Source organism: Arvicola amphibius, chromosome X, assembly GCF_903992535.2.
Source record: "Arvicola amphibius chromosome X, mArvAmp1.2, whole genome shotgun sequence".
Classification (NCBI taxonomy): domain Eukaryota; kingdom Metazoa; phylum Chordata; class Mammalia; order Rodentia; family Cricetidae; genus Arvicola; species Arvicola amphibius.
In genome coordinates this window covers 6,772,843-6,799,546 of record NC_052065.1, presented here as the reverse complement: position 1 = coordinate 6,799,546, position 26,704 = coordinate 6,772,843, and the positions used below count along the sequence as shown (strand labels likewise).

General features: G+C 41.1%; 1 long non-coding RNA gene across 1 annotated transcript in view; it reads right to left on the bottom strand.

The window, feature by feature from the left end:
* The window catches only part of LOC119805289, a 54,495-nt gene extending 32,049 nt beyond the window's left edge, over positions 1-22,446 (bottom strand). Inside the window, exons 1-2 of the long non-coding RNA XR_005283884.1 lie at positions 22,353-22,446; positions 8,248-8,352 (exon numbers count right to left, since the gene is read on the bottom strand). This is a non-coding gene — a long non-coding RNA (uncharacterized LOC119805289). The remainder of the gene's footprint in view (positions 1-8,247; positions 8,353-22,352) is intronic.
* Positions 22,447-26,704: the final 4,258 nt, after the last annotated feature.

Genomic DNA, 26,704 nt, shown 5'->3' with positions numbered 1-26,704 from the left:
TGCTCTACCAAAGGTCCTGAGTTCAATTCCCAGCAATCACATGGTGGCTCACAACCATCTGTAATGACGTCTGGTGCCCTCTTCTCGCCTCCAGACATACATACAGACAGAATGTTGTACACATAATAAATAAATAAATATTTTAAAAAAGAGAAAAAAGGAGTGAGGGAATGTGGGAAGTATGGTGAAGAGGGGGAAACTGAAGGGAAACGGGACAGAGAAGAGGCACAAATGGAAGAAAGGCAGTAGAAAAGGAGTAATAGGAAGAAGAGTAAGACAAAGGGTGCAAAATACAGAATTGTGAAAGGAGAAATTGGAGTGACTTTTCGAAAAGGAAATCTAGCCAGGAAGCCAGCTGTGAACTTGAAAATGAGGTGTCCTGAAGCAGAAATAGGAGGAACGCTGTTAGTTTGAGAGCACCCTAATCTGTACAAGGACGTCCACCAAATCAAGGAGGACATGGACAGTCCTATCTGTAAAAGCAAATAAAAGTAACATAAATGATGATGATGATGATATTAATGATAATCTACAAAGCAAAATATATAGAAAACTAACTTTGGATGGAAAGGGAAGAAAGAAAAAAGGATGTAAAAGAAGGACGAAAAATTCAAAGAAAGGACGAAAGAACAAAAGAAAGAAACACAAAAGGAAAGAAAGGAAGGGAGGAAGGAAGGAAGGAAGGAAGGAAGGAAGGAAGGAAGGAAGGAAGGAAGGAAAAGAAAATAAAGAAAAAATCAGAAGAGGAAAAAATGTGAGGAAGGTTTTCCTGCCTTGAAAAAAAAATTTAGAATTTTTTAATGGAAAAGAGAGATACACGGAAAATATGGAAGGATGAAAAAGAAGAAGGAACGAATGGAAAGGTGCTAATATCGAGCAAAGCGGTAGGAAATGGGGAAAGAGATGTAATGATTAAAGGACAAAGAAAGAATGGACAGATGTTACAGGGAAGGAATCATGGTAGGAGGAGGACTCAGAAGAAGAAGCAGAAGGGGAGGAGACACAGGTCAAATCAGATGCAGGAGAAGGAAATAAGCAACAAGAAAAGATGGGAAAGGGAGCAGAAGGAGAAAAGAAGGGAAGGCAATGTGGACGTGCAAAGGTTAAGGAAGAAAATGAGAAACACAGGATAAAAATAATCAGGAGAAAACTTCAACCACTGTTGGTCAGAGCATGCAGCTCATGGGAGGCAGACATCAGTAGACAAAAAGGAAATTCGTGAGTTCTGGACAGACAGGACCAATGAACAAATGAAGCGCTGAACAAAGAATCAAATAAAGGACATACAAGGGATATCACTGAGACAAGGGGGATCACAAAGCATACAAAACCGTGAAAATGACTTTAAAATATACACATTAGGGCACTGTCAAAGACTCAGATATGCAAAAATGACAGGCAAAAAGCTCTCCTAAAGGCAAACTGTAACAGCCTGACAGCATTAAAACTGTGACAACAATACAAACCAAAAGAATCTTTTACATGTTCTATTTTTGAAAAAAATTTGAACTCCACATTAGAATAAGTTTTAACCCTATGCAATACAAGAGACAGTCACATGTAAACACAGCTCTCAGAAACAGTCACATAAAAATTCTACGGTCAAGGGACTATTCCCAAAGCAGCAGGAGGTAAACAACAAAACACTATGAGTTATCAGAAATATTCACAAAAGGGTTTCACAGTCTAAGTAGATATGCATTCTAGGGATGATACCTTTTCAAACCTGTTTTTCAGCGTGCATAAATTACAGACAGGACACCAACTAAGGATGTACAGACTCCTAACATCATCTAAACGTGTAAGGATGCTAATATCTGAAAGAGCGTTCTTTCATTTCCTCAAAGACACTATTGTTGAAAGAGGAATGGCTATCACCTGGTGTAGGCCTGTGCTCCAGCCAGTGATCTGAGGATTTAAGGAGAGCACATGACAACTGACTACTTCCAAACCCACCTAGCGACAGAACAGCCACAAAGCTGACAGAGGCCACTGCCAAGAAGATATTTCAAACTTAAAACCCAAGACACGTAAGAATTGGTATTTGGCTCATAGAAACATCCTGACTACCCTGGACTTCATTGGAGATTAAAATCGAGGCCTTGCTGGGGCTTTCAAAGAGGGACCAATGTATGGAGAAATGACTTAGTTTCTTGTCCAAATTCAAGCACATACTATACAGATAAGAGTCCTTTAGGTGATTTCATAATAGTTTTATGTGTGTGTGTGTGTGTGTGTGTGTGTGTGTGTGTGTGTGACTGTGTTTGAAAGTATATATACACACATTTTTTTATTTTAATGATTCAGTGTTCTTATTCCCTGAGGCATCACAAAGAAAAAAATGATTCGAGATCTTAAGCTGCTTCCTTTCCTTCAGTTTGTTCTCTCCCTCATGTTTAGAACTTTATTTTTTACCATCGTAGCTCTGTTTGTTTTGGATTAGACTGACCACATTTATGAGGGTATCAGATTAGAGCCAATAATATGCATAGTAGGGATCTAAGAAATACTATGTCTACATGAACAGCTCAAACCCATCAATATGAAACACATTTGACCGTATCAGAATATATTTTGTGTTGAAACTCTCAAGTATATATTTTTATATCTTAAAATTAATGGAAATATTTGCAGAAAAGCAAAGGCAGACTTCTTGATTGAAAATAAAGCCTCTTCTAAGTGCTTTAGCAATACACCCCAAGAACTAGAATACAAAAGCAACAGAAGCACATGAAGGAAGAGAAGGAGCTGTTTAGAATCCCACTGTCATATGTTATTGCACTCCAAATCCCTTCTGCCTCTTCCTTCAGGCAGTCCCTCAGCCTGGCTTCTCTTAGTTTTCTCTATGCTATAGCCATACTTACACTTCCTGTTCTTGCAAATAGTCCTCCCCAAGTCTGGGGTCCATATTGAGGAATGAGTTGTCCTACGATGGCAGGTGGTTTTCTACTGGCAGGTTCCTGAGAGACAGAAACAGGACCAGGATGAGAAGTTAGAGAAGATAGTAAAGTTGGGGATAGAGCGTGCTTCCACAAGTTGACTGCTGCTACAAGCAGGTTTATTAGCAAATTCTACATCCTATATACAGCTTTCCTGAAAGGAAAAATGTGATAGTGTCAGCAAAAATTCTATTACATGAGGATGAAGTTAGCAGTAAGTAAATGAACTAAAAATGCACAGAGGTAACACAGGGTATTGTAAAGGAGACGCAATGTGAGTAGTGCACAGAGGCCATAGGAATGATAAGCATGGCCTTCCACAATAGGAAGACCTGGGTTCTCAGGACCAAGTGATAGCGTCCCTGTTAGGTCCTGCCTTCAGGCCACTCCTGGCCTTCTCAAGAGTGTGTCTAGTTTTAGACCAAGAATTAAGTTCCTTCTCTGCACATCTGAGTCTCAGAGAAAGCTTCTGACAAGTCAAGAGGAAGAACAGGGTCAGAAGAATGAAAAAAAGATAGAAATACAAATGATATATTTATAACGGTCCATTGGCATGAAAACCTGGAACTCAGGAAGCACAGGAAGAAGAGGCCAGCGTCAGAAGGAGAAGCATGTTGGCTATCTCTCAAGCACTGAAAAATCAATACATGTGCTGTATGAATATATGCAAACAACTATAAACACAATTTATATATAAATACTTAAGTATGTAGGCTTTCACTGCCAAGAAAGTACATTAAATGGCAGCCATAAATGACCACACTCAAAAAACAGCTTCTTTTGAGTAGAATTTGACACAGATCTGAAATAAAATGGTGCTGGATACACAAACTGAGACTTTGAAACACAAAGGCATCTGTCTGTCTTTTGAGTTGGGGTGGAATTTGACACAGTCCATGTCAGCCTGGTGGCCTGCATATACACCTCAGCAGGTACGTTCAATCAAAGGACCAAGCCTGGTAAGACAGACATGGGACCCACTGACAAAATACAGGCTGTAGGCGCCTGATGTCCATGTCCCACACGGGGTAGGCATGTCCCTGATAGAGCACAGTGTGGGTGAAGCTCCCCAGGTCCCAGTACCTGGTGGACATATCTCCAGAACAAGAGAGCAGCCCCGAGTTGTCTGAGAGGAACCGTGTGCTGTATTCTGGGTCACAGTGTCCCCACAGGATCTTCATCTCTGAGCCTGTATTATCTTCCTCATTCTCCTCATCCTTCAAAGTGTCACAGGCAAGACAGATATGAGATGTGTCCACAAGGGGAGGATCTGATTTCAGCTTTTTAAATCATAAACTCCGGAGCTATATGCAGGAATTGTCAAATCCCGCAGCCAGGAGTTTGCTATCAGAAGAGATCTCAACTGCAGTTCTCTTAACCCCATTCCACATAAACTGAGAGGAACCCTTTCATGTGGGAATGTCAAAGGACCCTGTATCCAAGAACTATGGAATACTGGAGGAGGAAGATGGCTTCAGTCCACCAGTACTGTATATCGTTCACAGAGGCCAATATCCTTACTGTACACATTCAACCACAGTTTTCACCCTGCAGCACGACAGGTACTTGGGGTGTAATAATATTTTCTTTCAATGGACTGTCTTCTTAATCTAATATTTCTTTCAGCTAGTGCACGTATTCTTATTATGCATCACTGCGGAACATTCCCTCCATCTTCTACAGACAACAGAAGCCCAGACGATGGCATTTGCCACGGTGATATGGAGGACGAATAAAACAAATGTTTTGTTCCCTCCAAAACAAGCAAACGTCTATGTTCCTACAGCTGAGACACAAAATCAGAACACCTCAGAAGTATTGAGGAGACCTCATCTCATAGCCCAGAACGACTCATAGACACATAGCAAGCATCTATTTGTAAGGACATACGGGAAACAACATTATGTAATACATAATGAGTTCGAAGCAAGACTAAGAACAGCACAAACGGCTTAAAAAAATCCTGATGGGAAAAAGGCCTGCCTGAATACCAGAGATGAGCGCAAAAACAGCATGAAAAAATACTTCTGGGCCATGGTGCCCACACCTACAAGGGAACTACTATGGAGGAGGCAGCACGTGGACCATGAGCTCAGGACAGTCCAGCACAGGTGCCAGTTTCTAAGTTACGTTCTCTCAGGAAAACAAAAATGGCCTTTTGAATCCAGCACTAGGGAGGCAGAGGCAAGGGGATATCTGTGAGTTCGAGGCCACGCTGAAATACATTAATAGTAACACTGTCCAGTGCTGGACATAAAAGCAGAGATGAAAATAATCCTTTACATATTATTAAAAGTGTAAACAGATGAACTATTACCTGATCCTACCAGGATCGTGAAATTCAACAGGTATATATCCTCAGCTATACTACTCTGACATCAAGAGTATACCCTTAAAAATACAGAGATCTAGATGTCACCAATGGGACCTTGTAAGCTACAAGGCACCCTCTGCCCCAAGCCCTCCTGTCCCACGTAACCTCAGAGGAACTCAAATACACAGACTGCAACAACACAGAGATATCCCAGAGGTGAGTGCCAACCTACCCAGAAGGGTACCCCACTCTCTAAACCTACATACAAGGGTAAAACCCCAAGCACTTCCACTGACTGCCACAGCTTCTCTAGTCTGCCAGCAGGCAAGCTACCTGCAGTTGGGCTGCTCCAACACCCCATCCTTCAATTAGACCCTGTAAGCTACAAGTTCCACTCTGCCCCCAAACCCTCCTATCCCCCATGACCTCAGAGGAACTCTGAAACACAGGCTGCAAATACACAGAGAGGATCATTAGGTGAGTTACCACCTAAACAGTGGGGTACCCCACTCTCTAGGCTCTCCATTACAGGGCAAAACCTCCAGCCCCTTCTCCCAACTTACTCAGCTCCCTAGCCAGCCAGTATGGAATCTTCCTGCAGTTATGCTGCTCTAAGAGAACCATCCCATCAACTGGACCCTGTAAGCTACAAGTTACACTCTAACCCCAAGACCTCCTATCCCCCCCAAGACCTCAGAGGAACTCTGAAACACAGGCTGTAATGTAACTACACAGAGAGAAATCAAAGAGGTGAGTGACTAGGCATCTAGTGGGAGAACCCAAAGTCTAGGCCCTCCAGACCAGGGTAAAATCCCGGGCTCCATCCCAACAACTGGACGCTATAAGCTAACAAGTCCCAAACTGCCTCCAAACACTCCACTCTACCACAACCTCAGAGGAACTCTGAAGCACAGTCTGCAAATATACAGAGAGGACGAAGAGAGGAACACTGAAGCACAGCTGTGACTTCAAAAGCTGTGACTTTTAGACAAAGAGAACAGAACAAGAGGCCTCAGTGGGGGATCAGAAAGCATATAAAGCAGTGTAAATGGCCTCAACTGATGACATACACATTAGGACATTGTCAAGGATTCACATATGTAAAATAATCACTGACCAAAACCTCTCCTAAATGCAAACCTTAATAGCCTGACAGCATTAAGAGTTGACAAGAATACAGACCAACAAAATCTTTGACATATTCCATCCTGCCAGAAACTGAACCTCGCTTTAGATTAAGCTTTAACCCTATGCTATACAAGAGACAGTCACTCGTAAACACAGCTCTCAGAAAAAGGCACATATGATTTCTACAGTCAGGTGCCTATTTCCAAAGCAGCAGCAGACAAAATGACAAAACTCTACGAGTTATCACAAATACTCACAAAAGGGTTTTTAAAATCTCAGTAGACATGCATTCTCAGGATCTTTGTATGCCTGCTTTTCAACGTAAATAAATTACAGACAGGAGAGCAAATAAAGACCATTCTGTACAGACAGTTTAGCATTACCTGAATGTGTTTGAAATCTAATTTTTCAAATAGCATTCTTTCATTTCGTCAAAGACACCACTGCTAAAAAAAAGAAATGGATATAATCTGGTGCAGGTGATTCAGGCCTGTGCTCCAGCCAGCTGTCTGAGAGTCTGAGGAGAGCACATGACAATTGACTCCTTCCAAAACAACCGTTTAGTGACAGAACAGCCACAGAGCAAACCTAGGCCACTGCTGAGAAAGTATTTCAACCATTAGCCTAAAGATGGGTAACAATTGTGATTTTCCTCATGGAAACTTCCTGAATACCCTGGAATAGGTTGGAGGTTGTTAAGAGCTAGGCCTGTCTGGAGCTTTCTCTGAGACCTAATGTATGGAGAAGTAACTTACTTTCTTGTCAAAATCCAGGCAAATATAATAGAGGTAAGAGAAATTTTCATGATTTCCTAACTGTAACATATGTACATCCACATGTACATATATGTATAAGTATATATACACAATATATTTTTTAATTTTAATGATTCACTATTCTTGTGCTGTGAGGCATCACAAAGAAAAAATAATTTGAGATCTTAAGCTGCTTTCTGTTCTTTAATCCCTTGTCTCCCTCTTGTTTAAAATTTTAATTTTTGCCTGTGTATTCTTGTTTATGTTGGACTAGACTGACCACATTTATGAGGATATCAGATTACAGGTAAATTATATGCATACTATAGGTCTATGCAATTTTGTGTTTACATAGACAGCTCAAACCTGATGTAGGTGTGTCTTCTATCTATCTGATCATTTCATTGGTTAATTAATAAAGAAACTGCTTGGCCTGATAGGTTAGAAAATAGGTGGGTGGAGTAGATAGAACAGGATGCTGGGAGTGAGGCAGATGCCTCGGGCAGATGCCATGCCTCTCATCTCTGGGACAGTCGCCTTGAAGCCAGCCACCAGGTCAGACATGCTGAATCTTTAAGACACCACTTTGTGGTGCTACACAGATTATTAGAAATGGGTTAATCAAGATGTGAGAATTAGACAATAAGAGGCTGGAACTAATGGACCAGTCAGTGTTTAAATGAATACAGTTTTGTGTGTTGCTATTTTGAGGCATAAGCTAGCCAGGCAGCCGGGGGCTGGGCAGGATGAAAAGCAAACCTGCCTGCAGCTCCTCACTACACAACCCATCAATATGAAACAAATTTGACCCTGTTAGGAAATATTCTGTCTTGAAACTCTCAACACATGTTCTCATGTCTTTAAATTTATTGAAACACTTTCAAGTGACCAAAAGCAGACTTGTTGATTGAAAGTAGGGCTCTTTCTAAGTGCTTTAGTAATACACCCCAAGAACTAGAATACAAAAGCAATAGAAGCACCTGAGGAAAGAGAAAGAGCTCTTTAAAATCCTGCTGCCCTATGTGATTGTATTCCCAACCTTCTGCCTCTTCCTTCTGCAGTCCCTCAGCCTGGCTTCTCTTACTTTTCTCTCTATTATGGCCATACTTACTCCTGTACTTGCATACACTCCTCCTCCTCCTCTTCCTGTAGGTTGGGGTGTATATGTAAAGATCGGTTGTCCTGCAATGGCAATATGTCTTCTACTGAATAGTTCCTGAAAGAGAGAGAGATGACCAGAGGATGAGAAGTTAGAGAAGATAGTAAAGTTTGGGATCAGGCATGCTAACACAAGTTGACTGTTGGTACAAGCAGGTTTATTAGGAAATCCTACATCCTATACACAGTTTTCCTGAAAGGAAAAAGGGGACGGTATCAGCAAAAATTCTATTACAAGAGGGCAAAGTTAGCAGTAAGTCGCTCCACTAAAAAAGCACAAAGGTAACACAGAATATTGCAACTGAGACCCATGCTGAGTGCACAAAGGCTATTGGAATGATAAGCACTGCCTCTCACGATGGGAAGACTGGTTCTCAGGACCTAAGATACCGCCCCTCTTAAGGCCTGAATCCAGGATACTTCTGGCCTTGTTAAGAGTGTGCCTGGCCTTAGACCAGGAATTAAATTCATTCGTCATACATCTGTGTCAAAGAGAAAACCGCAGGCAAGTAAAGTTCAATACCAGGGTCAGGACAGGCTCTAGAAACTACAGGGAAACCCTGTCTCGAAAAACCAAAAAAAAAAAAAAAAGGATAAAAGAAAGAAATACATTAAAAATATTCTAAACATGTTTGGGTCTGAAATGCTGGACTTCGATGGGAAAAGTTAGAAGACACAAGGTTCAGAAGGAAAAGAACCTAGGCTCTCTCTCAACACCAAAAAAATCGATGCACGTGATGTATGTATACATACACACATACACATACGTACACTCACAGATGCATACACACATACATACGTACATACATACATAGGCTTGAAGTGAAAAGAAAAGACATAAAGTAGCAGCTATAATTAACCACACTCACAAAACAGCTTCTCCCATGTAGAGTTTGGCACAGGTCTGAAATAAAATGGATCTACATACAACCTGAAACTTTGAAACCCCACTGTAGCTCTCTTTACTCCATTTATATAAATAGAAAGGAAACCTTACATTAGAAATGTCAAAATGTCCTGTATCCCAGAAACCTGAAACACTGGAGGAGGAAGACAGCTTATAGTCCAGAAACGTGAGGCCAAATTGGGAAAACTAAAGAGACCTGCTCTCAAGGACAAATGAAGGGACATAGTTTTCAAGTCACACAGGTAGCTCTAGTGGCTCTCTTTGTCCGATGTTCAATCAGCTGAACTATTTATACCCCTGATCTCCTGACCATTAACACAGAGTTTTGCAAAATCCCCTGTGTTTTCATGGTCTACTTTAATCCTTCAACTCTGGCTTTCATGGAAATATAATTTCTTTCCTTATAATAATTAGGATATGGGCTGGTATTTTCATGATTCCATGGTGTATTCATTTACAAACCCAGCCAATCATAAGAGCTGGGGAAGAGAGACTTACAAATTTGAAGAGAAAAGCATACAAAAACCCTGACAAACACCACTCACCTGCCAAGAACTCATAGACTGATGCACAGAAGACAGAAAAACAGAAGCAGCAACTTGGGTGGTTATTGAGGAAAAAGTAAAGATGTTTGCATAACAAGGCATCAGAATAGAGGCAGGTGAGTGGGTATCACAATCTTAATTCTTTACAACATCACTTGCACTGGCCAAACAGGCTTAGGAAATGAGAAACGACTAAAACAAGTGAGCCAACTCCCATGTCAAATTCACAAAACACACACAGAACAAACGCAGAAAGAGTAGAAGAACAACTCAGAGAGAGTGTGACTGTCGAGGAAATGAAATCACGGGGTAGATGCCATCGGTGCGGACAACTGATGGCAGGAAAATAAGGGTAAATGAGCCTGAGCAGATGAGCGCTCCACATACTAGATGTGTATGGACCACATGATGGATCTGCCAACCTGTACAATTCTTATCTTTGAATGACCAACAGGACTGAGTCACACATCCGTCCAGTTTATCACAAAGGCGATGGAATACCTATTAACAATCCCAGCACTGTATCTTGTTCACAGAGCCTGATATCCTGACTGCACATCTTCACCCGGTGTTTCCATCTCTGCAGCAAGACTGGTAGGGATAAAAGGAGCATATCTAAATATAATAAAGGCAATATACGGGGGCTGGAGAGATGGCTCAGCGGTTAAGAGCATTGCCTGCTTTTCCAAAGGTCCTGAGTTCAATTCCCAGCAAACATATTGTAGATCACAGCCATCTGTAATGGGGTCTGGTGCACTCTGCTGGCCTGCAAACATACACACAGACAGAATATTGTATACATAATAAATAAATAAATAAATAAATAAATAAATAAACAAATAAATAAAATATAATAAAAGCAATATACAGCAAGCCAACAGCCATCATGAAACTAAATAAAGAGAAAATCAAAGCATTGAGAAAACAGAAGGAGACCAAGGGGATACAAATCTGAAAGAAGTCAAACACTCACTGTGTGTTTATGATAGGATAGTGTACATAAGAAAACACAAATTTCTACCATGGAACTTCTACAACTCATAAACACTTTTAGTAATATAGCAGGATAAAAGGTTAACTCAAAAAAATCAGTAGCACTCCTAAATACATGTGGTAAATGGGCTGAAACAGAAATCAGAGAAACATCACCCGTTACAATAGCCACAAAAGCATAAAATAGCTAGGATTAACTCTAACGAAAAAAGTGGAAGACTTGTATGGCAAGATCTTTAAATCTTTGAAGAAAGTAATTAACGAAGACACCAGAAAATGCAAAGATCTCCAATGCTTTTGGGTAGGTAGAATTAACATAGTAAAAATGGCAATCTTACCAAAAGAAATCTATAGATTCAATGCAATTCCTAGCAAAATCCCAGAAAAATTCCTCACAGACCTCAAAAGAATAATACTTAACTTCATATGGAAAAGCAAAAAACCGAAGATAGGGAAAGCAATCCTGTGCAATAAAAGAAATTCTGGAGGCATCATAATCCCTGATTTCAAACTCTACTACAGAGGTACAGTACTAAAAACTGCCTGGCGTTGCCCTAAAAAGAGATAGGAGGACCAATGGAACAAAATTGAAGACAAGAATATTAATCCATGCATCGAGGAACACATGATTTTTTGACAAAGAAAAAATATTTAAAAAATGGTGCTGCCATAACTGGATAACAACATGTAGAAGAATGAAAATAGATCCATAACGATCACCATGGAAAAAACTAAACTCCAAATGGATCAAAGTCCTCAACATAACACCAGAAATACTGAAAATTATGAAAAAGAAAGTGGAAAGTACACTTGAATGCATTGGCACAGGAAACCACTCCCTAAATATAATCCCAGTAGCACAGACACTGAGAGAAACAATTAATAATTGAGACCTCCTGAAACTGAAAACCTTCCGTAAAGCAAATGACACGGTCAACAAGACAAATCGACAGCCTTCAGAATGGGAAAAGATTTTCACCAACTCCACATCAGACAGATGTCTGATCTCAAAAATACACAAAGAAATAAAGACAATGAGCATCAAAACAGAAATAACGCAAGAAGGAGCTGCTTGGCCTGCAAGGGGACCTGACAGTCTGCCAGAGGATCCATCATTCTTTGGGGTGAGTGAGGAGTGAGTGCCAGAACCGGGCAGCTGCCCAGAGAGGGACCATCGACATTCCACAACTTCCCCCCTTCCTTCCCCGCCACATGCACACTTCCTGCTCTTCCTGCAGGGGTTATTCTCCCCAGATACTGCCTCTCTCTTCCTGTCCCTTCCCAGCTTGCACCCAGAATCCTTCCCCCCCTCCCCCCCCCCGCCTCATCCTCCCATCTCTGGGGCCACAAAATCCCACAGCTCAGCCTGTTTGGGCGCTGGGGACCTGGAATTGAGTGCACCCAGGCCGGTGGGAGGTCCCCTCCTTCAACAGACTGCCTGCAGCAAGGTAGGCCCTTTGTCAGTGAGCTGTTTTGCCTGCAAGGAGACCTGACAGTCTGCCAGAGGATCCATCATTCATTGGGGTGAGTGAATTGAATTCATTGGGGTGAATTGAACTTCTAAAAGAAAACCCAAAGGGGATTATTCAGTGGAACAAATGGCGCCAATGCAAGAATTCCTCCAACAATTTGAAAAACAACATGAAAGCACCAGAACCCAGCGAACTTATAACAGGAGGACTTGAACACACTAATCAAGAAGAAGTAGAAGCAATTGACTTTATGAAAGTGATAGAGTCCCTTAAACAGGAGGTGAAAAACTCCCTTAAGGAAATGGACGAGAAGAATAACAAAAAGTTTGAAGAATTGAGTAAATCCGTAAATGATATCCTAGGAAACCAAGAAAAAACAATCAAACAGATAATGGAAACAGTGCAAGACTTGAAAACTGAAATGGAGGCAAGGAAGAAAACACAACCCGAGGGCCAACTGGATTTGGAAAATCTATGTAAACGAACAGAGACTACAGAAACAAGCATAACCAACAGAATACAAGAGATAGAAGAAAGAATCTCAGATTCTGAAGATACCATAGAGAAAATAAATGCACTGATCAAAGAAAACAGCAAATCCAACAAATCCTCATCACAAAACATTCAGGAAATCTGGGACACAATAAAAAGACCAAACCTAAGAATAATAGGCGTAGAAGAAGGAGAAGAAATACAGCTCAATGGTTCAGAAAATATATTTAATAAAATTATAGAAGAAAACTTCCCAAACCTAAAAAAAGATATTCCTATTAAGGTTCAAGAAGCTTACAGAACACCAAATAGACTGGATCAAAAAAAAAAAACATCCCCTCGCCATATTATAATCAAAACACAAAACATACAGAATAAAGAAAGAATATTAAGAACTGCAAAGGAAAAACGTCAAGTAACATATAATGGTAAACCTATCAGACTAACACCTGACTTCTCTATGGAAACCATGAAAGCCAGAAGGTCCTGGATAGATGTTTTGCAGAAACTAAGAGACCATGGATGCAAGCCCAGATTACTATACCCAGCCAAGCTTTCATTCAGTATAAATGGAGAAAACAAAATATTCCAGGATAAAAACAAATTTAAACAATACATAACCACAAATCCAGCCTTACAGAAAGTAATAGAAGGAAATTCACAAACAAAGGAGTCCAGCATTGCCCAAAATAACTCAGACATCTAGCGACCCTTTACCAGCACATCGCGAAGAAAGGAAACACACAATCTCTACTACCAAATAAAAAATGACAACCAGAGTTAACATCCACTGGTCATTAATATCACTTAATATCAATGGACTCAATTCACCTATAAAAAGGCACAAGCTAAGAGATTGGATACGAAAACAGGATCCAACATTCTGCTGTTTACAAGAAACACACCTCAACCACAAAGACAGACATCTACTCAGAGTAAAGGGTTGGGAAAAGGTTTATCAAGCAAATGGACCTAAGAAACAAACGGGTGTAGCCATACTAATTTCTAACAAAGTTGACTTCAAACTAAAATCAATCAGAAGAGATGGAAAGGGACACTTTATACTCATTACAGGAAAAATCTATCAGAATGAAGTCTCAATCCTGAATATCTATGCCCCTAATACAAAAGCACCCATTTATATAAAAGAAACATTACTAGAACTCAAGACAGCCATCAAACCAAACACACTGATAGTGGGAGACTTCAACACTACTCTTTCACCAATGGACAGGTCAATTCGACAGAAACCTAACAGAGAATTAAGAGACTTAATAGAGGTAATGAACCAAATGGACTTAACAGACATCTATAGAACGTTCCACCCAAACAGGAAAGAATATACCTTCTTCTCTGCGGCTCATGGAACCTTTTCGAAAATTGACCACATACTCCTTAACAAAGCAAACTTCCACAGTTACAAAAACATATTAGTAACCACCTGCATCTTATCGGATCACCATGGATTAAAATTAGAATTCAACAACAATGCTACCCCCAGAAAGCCTACAAACTCATGGACACTGAACAGTCAACTACTGAACCACACCTGGGTCAAGGAAGAAATAAAGAAAGAAATTAAAGTCTTTCTTGAATTTAATGAAAATAAAGACACAACATACTCAAACTTATGGGACACTGCTAAGAGGAAAATTCATAGCACTAAGTGCCCACTTAAAAAAAAATGGAGAAAGCACACATTGGAGACTTAACAGCACACCTGAAAGCTTTAGAAAAGAAAGAAGCAGACTCACCTAGGAGGAGTAGAAGACTGGAAATTATCAAACTGAGGGCAGAAATCAACAAAATAGAAACACAGAAAACAATCCAAAGAATCAATGAAACAAAAAGCTGGTTCTTGGAGAAAATCAACAAGATTGACAAACCCCTAGCCAAACTAATCAAACGGCACAGAGAGAACACACAAATTAATAAGATCAGAAATGAAAAAGGGGACATAACCACAGACACAGAGGAAATTCAGAGAATCATTAGATCTTACTACAAAAGCCTGTATGCCACAAAATTGGAAAATGTAAAAGAAATGGACACTTTTTTAGATAAGTACCATATACCAAAGTTAAACCAGGACCAGGTAAATGCTCTAAATAGTCCTGTTAGTCGCGAAGAATTGGAAACTGTTATCAGAAACCTCCCTACCAAAAAGAGCCCAGGACCTGATGGGTTCAATGCAGAATTCTACCAGAACTTCCAAGAAGACCTAATACCTATACTCCTTAAGGTATTTCATAATATAGAAACAGAACAGTCATTGCCAAATTCCTTTTATGAAGCTACAATTACCCTGATACCTAAACCACACAAAGACTTAACCAAGAAAGAGAATTACAGGCCAATCTCACTCATGAACATCAATGCAAAAATTCTCAATAAAATACTGGCAAACAGAATCCAAGAACACATTAGAAAAATTATCCACTATGATCAAGTAGGCTTCATCCCAGAGATGCAGGGCTGGTTCAACATACGAAAATCTATCAATGTAATCCATCATATAAATAAACTGAAGGATAAAAACCATATGATCATCTCATTAGATGCAGAAAAAGCATTTGACAAAATTCAGCACCCCTTTATGATAAAGGTCTTGGAGAGATTAGGGATACAGGGGTCATTCCTAAATATAATAAAGGCTATTTACAGCAAGCCGACAGCTAACATCAAATTAAATGGAGAGAAACTCAAGGCCATCCCACTAAATTCAGGAACACGACAAGGCTGTCCACTCTCTCCTTATCTCTTCAATATAGTGCTTGAAGTTCTAGCAATAGCAATAAGACAAAACAAGGTTTTCAAGGGGATTCGAATTGGAAAGGAAGAAGTTAAACTTTCATTATTTGCAGATGATATGATAGTGTACATAAGCGACCCGAAAAACTCCACCAAAGAACTCCTACAGCTGATAAACTCCTTTAGTATCGTGGCAGGATACAAGATCAACTCCAAAAAATCAGTCGCCCTCCTATATACAAAGGATAAGGAAGCAGAGAAAGAAATCAGAGAAGCTTCACCTTTCACGATAGCCACAAATAACATAAAATATCTTGGGGTAACTCTAACCAAGGAAGTGAAAGACCTATTTGACAAGAACTTTAAGTCTTTGAAGAAAGAAATTGAAGAGGATACCAGAAAATGGAAGGATCTCCCTTGCTCTTGGATTGGGAGGATCAACATAGTAAAAATGGCAATACTACCAAAGGCAATCTATAGATTTAATGCAATCCCCTTAAAGATCCCATCAAAATTCTTCACAGATCTTGAGAGGACAATAATCAACTTTATATGGAAGAACAAGAAACCCAGGATAGCCAAAACAATCTTATACAATAAAGGAACTTCTGGAGGCATTACCATCCCTGACTTCAAACTCTATTACAGAGCTACAGTATTGAAAACAGCTTGGTATTGGCATAAAAATAGAGAAGTCGACCAATGGAATCGAATAGAAGACCCAGATCTTAACCCACAAACCTATGAACACCTGATTTTTGATAAAGGAGCTAAAAGCACACAATGGAAGAAAGAAAGCATCTTCAACAAATGGTGCTGGCATACCTGGATGTCAACCTGTAGAAGAATGAAAGTAGATCCGTGTCTATCATCATGCACAAAACTCAAGTCCAAATGGATTAAAGACCTCAATATCAATCTGAACACACTGAACCTGTTAGAGGAGAAAGTGGGAAGTACTCTACAACATTTGGGCACAGGAGACCGCTTCCTACGTATAGCCCCAGCAGCACAGACATTAAGGGCAACATTGAATAAATGGGACCTCCTGAAGCTGAGCAACTTCTGTAAAGCAAAGGACACTGTCACTAAGACAAAAAGGCAGCCTACTGACTGGGAAAAGATCTTCACCAACCCCACAACAGACAAAGGTCTGATCTCCAAAATATATAAGGAACTCAAGAGACTAGACTTTAAAATGCTAATGAACCCAATTAAAAAATGGGGCACTGAACTGAACAGAGAATTCTCAACAGAAGAAGTTCGAATGGCCAAAAGACACTTAAGGGCATGCTCAACCTCCTTAGCAATCAGGGAAATGCAAATCAAAACAACGTTAAGATACCAACTTACACCTGTCAGAATGGCTAAAATCAAAAACACCAATGATAGCCTTTGCTGGAGAGGATGTGGAGTAAGGGGTACACTCATCCATTGCTGGTGAGAATGCAAACTTGTGCAACCGCTTTGGAAAGCAGTATGGAGGTTTCTCAGGAAATTTGGGATCCACCTACCCCAGGACCCAGCAATCCCACTATTGGGAATTTACCCAAGAGATGCCCAAACATATTACAAAAGCATCTGTTCAACTATGTTTATAGCAGCATTATTTGTAATAGCCAGAACCTGGAAACAACCTAGATGCCCTTCAGTGGAAGAATGGTTGAAGAAAGTGTGGAATATATACATGCTAGTATACTACTCCGCGGTAAAAAACAATGACATCTTGAATTTTGCATGCAAATGGATGGAAATAGAAAACACCATCCTGAGTGAGGTAACCCAGGCCCAAAAAGATGAACATGGGATGTACTCACTCATAATTGGGTTCTAGCCATAAATAAAGGACATCGAGCCTATAATTCGTAAAAATCCTAGAGAAGCTATATAAGAAGGTGAACCCAAAGAAAAACATATAGTTATCCTCCTGGATACTGGAAGTAGACAAGATTGCCGGACAAAAAATGGGAACATAGGGGTGGGGTGGGATGGGGGGAGGGGGATGGGGTGAGAAAAGTGTGAAGTGGAGGATGGGAAGAGCTTGGGGGAATAGGATGGTTGGGATATAGGAAGGGTGGATATGGGAACAAGGAATTATATATCTTACTTAAGGGAGCCATTCTAGGGTTGGCAGAGGCTTGACTCTAGAGGGGTTCCCAGGTGTCCAGGAAGACGCCCCCAGCTAGGTCCTTGGGCAGCTGAGGAGAGGGTGCCAGAAATGGGCAGATCCTATTGCCATACTCATGAATATCTTGCATATCACCATAGAACCTTCACCTGGCATTGGATGGAGAAAATGACAGAGCCCCACATAGGAGCACCGGACTGAGCTCCCAAGGTCCCGATGAGGAGCAAAAGGAGGGAGATCATGAGCAAGGAAGTCAGGACCGTGAGGAGTGTGTTTACCCATTGAGACGGTGGGACACATCTAACGGGAGACCACCAAGTCCAGTTGGAATGGAACTGATAGAACAGGGGACCAAACCGGGCTCTCTGAATGTGGCTGACGGTGGAGGAGGACTGAGAAACCAAGGACAACGGCAATGAATGTGAACTCTACAGCATGGACGGGCTCACTGTGAGCCTTAACCTTCACCTGGCAATGGATGGAGATAGAGACAGAGCCCCACATTGGAGCACCGGACTGAGCTCCCAAAGTTCTGATGAGGAGCGGATGGAGAGAGATCATGAGAAAGTCAGAACCATGAGGGATGCGTTCACCCACTGAGACGGCAGGACAGAACTAATGGGAGACCACCAAATCCACTTGGAATGGGACTGATGGAACATGAGACCAAATTGGACTCTCTGAGGGTGGCTGATGGTGGAGGCTGACCGAGGAGCCAAGGACAATGGCGATGGGCTTGGTCTCTACGACATGGACGGGCTCTGTGTGAGCCTTGTCAGTTCGGTTGCTCACCTTCCTGGACCTGGGGGGAGTTGTGAGGACCTTGGTCTCAACATAGTGTAGAGAACCCTGATGGCTGTTTGGCCTCAAGAGGGAGGGAGTGGGGGTGTGGGTGGAGGGGAGGCAAGGGAAGGGGGAGGAGGAGGGGAAGAGATGGCAATTTTTAATAAAAAATAAATAAACTGGAAAAAAAATCAAAAAAAAAAAGAAATAACGCAAGAATAAAAAGGGTATAAACCCAAACATAGAACTCTCAACAGAGGAATCTAAAATGCCAGAAAGGAACTTGGAAAAGCTCAACATCCTTAGTCATCAGAGAAAGGCAAATCAAAACAACTCTGAGATTCAATCTGACACCTGTAAGAAAGGCCAAGATCAAAAACACTTATGAAAACTTAGGCTGGAGAGGTTGTGGGGTAAAGGAAACACTCCTGCATTGCTGGTGGGAATGCAAGTTGGTACAGCCCCTTTGGATATCAGTATGGCAATGTCTCAGAAAATTAAAAAAACAAGCTTGCTCAAGACCCAGCAATACCACTTATGGGTATATATCGAAAGGATGCTCAATCGTGCCACAAGAACATGTCCTCAGCTATGTTCATAACAGTATTATTTGCGATAGCCAGAATCTGTAAACAACCTAAATGCCTCTTGACTGAAGAATGGATACGGAAAATGTGGTACAATTACACAATGTAGTAATACTTAGCAGAAAAAAAAAAAAAACAACGATATCTTGAAATTTGCAGGCAAATGGATGGAGCTAGAAAACATTATATGGAGAGAGATAACCCAGACCCAGGAAGACAATTATCATATATACTCACTCGTAAGTGGTTTTTAAACACAAATCTAAGAAAATCAGCCTACAAATCACAGTCCCAGAGAACATAGAAAACAATGAGGAACCTAAGAGGGACAATAAATATGGACCTAATATACATGGGAAATAGAAAAAGACAAACACTCCTGAATAATTTGGGAGCATGGTGACCATGGCGGAGGGTTGAAGGGGAAGGGAGAAGTAGGGAGGGAGGGGAGCTAAGAAAAATTAGAGTTCAATTAAATCAATAAAAAAGAGAAGGGCTGGAGAGATGGCTGTGAGGTTAAGAGCACTGCCTGCTCTACCAAAGGTCCTGAGTTCAATTCCCAGCAATCACATGGTGGCTCACAACCATCTGTAATGACGTCTGGTGCCCTCTTCTCGCCTCCAGACATACATACAGACAGAATGTTGTACACATAATAAATAAATAAATATTTTAAAAAAGAGAAAAAAGGAGTGAGGGAATGTGGGAAGTATGGTGAAGAGGGGGAAACTGAAGGGAAACGGGACAGAGAAGAGGCACAAATGGAAGAAAGGCAGTAGAAAAGGAGTAATAGGAAGAAGAGTAAGACAAAGGGTGCAAAATACAGAATTGTGAAAGGAGAAATTGGAGTGACTTTTCGAAAAGGAAATCTAGCCAGGAAGCCAGCTGTGAACTTGAAAATGAGGTGTCCTGAAGCAGAAATAGGAGGAACGCTGTTAGTTTGAGAGCACCCTAATCTGTACAAGGACGTCCACCAAATCAAGGAGGACATGGACAGTCCTATCTGTAAAAGCAAATAAAAGTAACATAAATGATGATGATGATGATATTAATGATAATCTACAAAGCAAAATATATAGAAAACTAACTTTGGATGGAAAGGGAAGAAAGAAAAAAGGATGTAAAAGAAGGACGAAAAATTCAAAGAAAGGACGAAAGAACAAAAGAAAGAAACACAAAAGGAAAGAAAGGAAGGGAGGAAGGAAGGAAGGAAGGAAGGAAGGAAGGAAGGAAGGAAGGAAGGAAGGAAAAGAAAATAAAGAAAAAATCAGAAGAGGAAAAAATGTGAGGAAGGTTTTCCTGCCTTGAAAAAAAAATTTAGAATTTTTTAATGGAAAAGAGAGATACACGGAAAATATGGAAGGATGAAAAAGAAGAAGGAACGAATGGAAAGGTGCTAATATCGAGCAAAGCGGTAGGAAATGGGGAAAGAGATGTAATGATTAAAGGACAAAGAAAGAATGGACAGATGTTACAGGGAAGGAATCATGGTAGGAGGAGGACTCAGAAGAAGAAGCAGAAGGGGAGGAGACACAGGTCAAATCAGATGCAGGAGAAGGAAATAAGCAACAAGAAAAGATGGGAAAGGGAGCAGAAGGAGAAAAGAAGGGAAGGCAATGTGGACGTGCAAAGGTTAAGGAAGAAAATGAGAAACACAGGATAAAAATAATCAGGAGAAAACTTCAACCACTGTTGGTCAGAGCATGCAGCTCATGGGAGGCAGACATCAGTAGACAAAAAGGAAATTCGTGAGTTCTGGACAGACAGGACCAATGAACAAATGAAGCGCTGAACAAAGAATCAAATAAAGGACATACAAGGGATATCACTGAGACAAGGGGGATCACAAAGCATACAAAACCGTGAAAATGACTTTAAAATATACACATTAGGGCACTGTCAAAGACTCAGATATGCAAAAATGACAGGCAAAAAGCTCTCCTAAAGGCAAACTGTAACAGCCTGACAGCATTAAAACGTGACAACAATACAAACCAAAAGAATCTTTTACATGTTCTATTTTTGAAAAAAATTTGAACTCCACATTAGAATAAGTTTTAACCCTATGCAATACAAGAGACAGTCACATGTAAACACAGCTCTCAGAAACAGTCACATAAAAATTCTACGGTCAAGGGACTATTCCCAAAGCAGCAGGAGGTAAACAACAAAACACTATGAGTTATCAGAAATATTCACAAAAGGGTTTCACAGTCTAAGTAGATATGCATTCTAGGGATGATACCTTTTCAAACCTGTTTTTCAGCGTGCATAAATTACAGACAGGACACCAACTAAGGATGTACAGACTCCTAACATCATCTAAACGTGTAAGGATGCTAATATCTGAAAGAGCGTTCTTTCATTTCCTCAAAGACACTATTGTTGAAAGAGGAATGGCTATCACCTGGTGTAGGCCTGTGCTCCAGCCAGTGATCTGAGGATTTAAGGAGAGCACATGACAACTGACTACTTCCAAACCCACCTAGCGACAGAACAGCCACAAAGCTGACAGAGGCCACTGCCAAGAAGATATTTCAAACTTAAAACGCAAGACACGTAAGAATTGGTATTTGGCTCATAGAAACATCCTGACTACCCTGGACTTCATTGGAGATTAAAATCGAGGCCTTGCTGGGGCTTTCAAAGAGGGACCAATGTATGGAGAAATGACTTAGTTTCTTGTCCAAATTCAAGCACATACTATACAGATAAGAGTCCTTTAGGTGATTTCATAATAGTTTTATATGTGTGTATGTGTGTGTGTGTGTGTGTGTGTGTGTGTGTGTGTGTGACTGTGTTTGAAAGTATATATACACACAATTTTTATTTTAATGATTCAGTGTTCTTATTCCCTGAGGCATCACAAAGAAAAAAATGATTCGAGATCTTAAGCTGCTTCCTTTCCTTCAGTTTGTTCTCTCCCTCATGTTTAGAACTTTATTTTTTACCATCGTAGCTCTGTTTGTTTTGGATTAGACTGACCACATTTATGAGGGTATCAGATTAGAGCCAATAATATGCATAGTAGGGATCTAAGAAATACTATGTCTACATGAACAGCTCAAACCCATCAATATGAAACACATTTGACCGTATCAGAATATATTTTGTGTTGAAACTCTCAAGTATATATTTTTATATCTTAAAATTAATGGAAATATTTGCAGAAAAGCAAAGGCAGACTTCTTGATTGAAAATAAAGCCTCTTCTAAGTGCTTTAGCAATACACCCCAAGAACTAGAATACAAAAGCAACAGAAGCACATGAAGGAAGAGAAGGAGCTGTTTAGAATCCCACTGTCCTATGTTATTGCACTCCCAACCCCTTCTGCCTCTTCCTTCAGGCAGTCCCTCAGCCTGGCTTCTCTTAGTTTTCTCTATGCTATAGCCATACTTACGCTTCCTGTTCTTGCAAATAGTCCTCCCAAAGTCTGGGGTCCATATTGAGGAATGAGTTGTCCTACGATGGCAGGTGGTTTTCTACTGGCAGGTTCCTGAGAGACAGAGACAGGACCAGGATGAGAAGTTAGAGAAGATAGTAAAGTTGGGGATAGAGCGTGCTTCCACAAGTTGACTGCTGCTACAAGCAAGTTTATTAGCAAATTCTACATCCTATATACAGCTTTCCTGAAAGGAAAAATGTGATAGTGTCAGCAAAAATTCTATTACATGAGGATGAAGTTAGCAGTAAGTAAATGAACTAAAAATGCACAGAGGTAACACAGGGTATTGTAAAGGAGACGCAATGTGAGTAGTGCACAGAGGCCATAGGAATGATAAGCATGGCCTTCCACAATAGGAAGACCTGGGTTCTCAGGACCAAGTGATAGCGTCCCTGTTAGGTCCTGCCTTCAGGCCACTCCTGGCCTTCTCAAGAGTGTGTCTAGTTTTAGACCAAGAATTAAGTTCCTTCTCTGCACATCTGAGTCTCAGAGAAAGCTTCTGACAAGTCAAGAGGAAGAACAGGGTCAGAAGAATGAAAAAAAGATAGAAATACAAATGATATATTTATAACGGTCCATTGGCATGAAAACCTGGAACTCAGGAAGCACAGGAAGAAGAGGCCAGCGTCAGAAGGAGAAGCATGTTGGCTATCTCTCAAGCACTGAAAAATCAATACATGTGCTGTATGAATATATGCAAACAACTATAAACACAATTTATATATAAATACTTAAGTATGTAGGCTTTCACTGCCAAGAAAATACATTAAATGGCAGCCATAAATGACCACACTCAAAAAACAGCTTCTTTTGAGTAGAATTTGACACAGATCTGAAATAAAATGGTGCTGGATACACAAACTGAGACTTTGAAACACAAAGGCATCTGTCTGTCTTTTGAGTTGGGGTGGAATTTGACACAGTCCATGTCAGCCTGGTGGCCTGCATATACACCTCAGCAGGTACGTTCAATCAAAGGACCAAGCCTGGTAAGACAGACATGGGACCCACTGACAAAATACAGGCTGTAGGCGCCTGATGTCCATGTCCCACACGGGGTAGGCATGTCCCTGATAGAGCACAGTGTGGGTGAAGCTCCCCAGGTCCCAGTACCTGGTGGACATATCTCCAGAACAAGAGAGCAGCCCCGAGTTGTCTGAGAGGAACCGTGTGCTGTATTCTGGGTCACAGTGTCCCCACAGGATCTTCATCTCTGAGCCTGTATTATCTTCCTCATTCTCCTCATCCTTCAAAGTGTCACAGGCAAGACAGATATGAGATGTGTCCACAAGGGGAGGATCTGATTTCAGCTTTTTAAATCATAAACTCCGGAGCTATATGCAGGAATTGTCAAATCCCGCAGCCAGGAGTTTGCTATCAGAAGAGATCTCAACTGCAGTTCTCTTAACCCCATTCCACATAAACTGAGAGGAACCCTTTCATGTGGGAATGTCAAAGGACCCTGTATCCAAGAACTATGGAATACTGGAGGAGGAAGATGGCTTCAGTCCACCAGTACTGTATATCGTTCACAGAGGCCAATATCCTTACTGTACACATTCAACCACAGTTTTCACCCTGCAGCACGACAGGTACTTGGGGTGTAATAATATTTTCTTTCAATGGACTGTCTTCTTAATCTAATATTTCTTTCAGCTAGTGCACGTATTCTTATTATGCATCACTGCGGAACATTCCCTCCATCTTCTACAGACAACAGAAGCCCAGACGATGGCATTTGCCACGGTGATATGGAGGACGAATAAAACAAATGTTTTGTTCCCTCCAAAACAAGCAAACGTCTATGTTCCTACAGCTGAGACACAAAATCAGAACACCTCAGAAGTATTGAGGAGACCTCATCTCATAGCCCAGAACGACTCATAGACACATAGCAAGCATCTATTTGTAAGGACATACGGGAAACAACATTATGTAATACATAATGAGTTCGAAGCAAGACTAAGAACAGCACAAACGGCTTAAAAAAATCCTGATGGGAAAAAGGCCTGCCTGAATACCAGAGATGAGCGCAAAAACAGCATGAAAAAATACTTCTGGGCCATGGTGCCCACACCTACAAGGGAACTACTATGGAGGAGGCAGCACGTGGACCATGAGCTCAGGACAGTCCAGCACAGGTGCCAGTTTCTAAGTTACGTTCTCTCAGGAAAACAAAAATGGCCTTTTGAATCCAGCACTAGGGAGGCAGAGGCAAGGGGATATCTGTGAGTTCGAGGCCACGCTGAAATACATTAATAGTAACACTGTCCAGTGCTGGACATAAAAGCAGAGATGAAAATAATCCTTTACATATTATTAAAAGTGTAAACAGATGAACTATTACCTGATCCTACCAGGATCGTGAAATTCAACAGGTATATATCCTCAGCTATACTACTCTGACATCAAGAGTATACCCTTAAAAATACAGAGATCTAGATGTCACCAATGGGACCTTGTAAGCTACAAGGCACCCTCTGCCCCAAGCCCTCCTGTCCCACGTAACCTCAGAGGAACTCAAATACACAGACTGCAACAACACAGAGATATCCCAGAGGTGAGTGCCAACCTACCCAGAAGGGTACCCCACTCTCTAAACCTACATACAAGGGTAAAACCCCAAGCACTTCCACTGACTGCCACAGCTTCTCTAGTCTGCCAGCAGGCAAGCTACCTGCAGTTGGGCTGCTCCAACACCCCATCCTTCAATTAGACCCTGTAAGCTACAAGTTCCACTCTGCCCCCAAACCCTCCTATCCCCCATGACCTCAGAGGAACTCTGAAACACAGGCTGCAAATACACAGAGAGGATCATTAGGTGAGTTACCACCTAAACAGTGGGGTACCCCACTCTCTAGGCTCTCCATTACAGGGCAAAACCTCCAGCCCCTTCTCCCAACTTACTCAGCTCCCTAGCCAGCCAGTATGGAATCTTCCTGCAGTTATGCTGCTCTAAGAGAACCATCCCATCAACTGGACCCTGTAAGCTACAAGTTACACTCTAACCCCAAGACCTCCTATCCCCCCCAAGACCTCAGAGGAACTCTGAAACACAGGCTGTAATGTAACTACACAGAGAGAAATCAAAGAGGTGAGTGACTAGGCATCTAGTGGGAGAACCCAAAGTCTAGGCCCTCCAGACCAGGGTAAAATCCCGGGCTCCATCCCAACAACTGGACGCTATAAGCTAACAAGTCCCAAACTGCCTCCAAACACTCCACTCTACCACAACCTCAGAGGAACTCTGAAGCACAGTCTGCAAATATACAGAGAGGACGAAGAGAGGAACACTGAAGCACAGCTGTGACTTCAAAAGCTGTGACTTTTAGACAAAGAGAACAGAACAAGAGGCCTCAGTGGGGGATCAGAAAGCATATAAAGCAGTGTAAATGGCCTCAACTGATGACATACACATTAGGACATTGTCAAGGATTCACATATGTAAAATAATCACTGACCAAAACCTCTCCTAAATGCAAACCTTAATAGCCTGACAGCATTAAGAGTTGACAAGAATACAGACCAACAAAATCTTTGACATATTCCATCCTGCCAGAAACTGAACCTCGCTTTAGATTAAGCTTTAACCCTATGCTATACAAGAGACAGTCACTCGTAAACACAGCTCTCAGAAAAAGGCACATATGATTTCTACAGTCAGGTGCCTATTTCCAAAGCAGCAGCAGACAAAATGACAAAACTCTACGAGTTATCACAAATACTCACAAAAGGGTTTTTAAAATCTCAGTAGACATGCATTCTCAGGATCTTTGTATGCCTGCTTTTCAACGTAAATAAATTACAGACAGGAGAGCAAATAAAGACCATTCTGTACAGACAGTTTAGCATTACCTGAATGTGTTTGAAATCTAATTTTTCAAATAGCATTCTTTCATTTCGTCAAAGACACCACTGCTAAAAAAAAGAAATGGATATAATCTGGTGCAGGTGATTCAGGCCTGTGCTCCAGCCAGCTGTCTGAGAGTCTGAGGAGAGCACATGACAATTGACTCCTTCCAAAACAACCGTTTAGTGACAGAACAGCCACAGAGCAAACCTAGGCCACTGCTGAGAAAGTATTTCAACCATTAGCCTAAAGATGGGTAACAATTGTGATTTTCCTCATGGAAACTTCCTGAATACCCTGGAATAGGTTGGAGGTTGTTAAGAGCTAGGCCTGTCTGGAGCTTTCTCTGAGACCTAATGTATGGAGAAATAACTTACTTTCTTGTCAAAATCCAGGCAAATATAATAGAGGTAAGAGAAATTTTCATGATTTCCTAACTGTAACATATGTACATCCA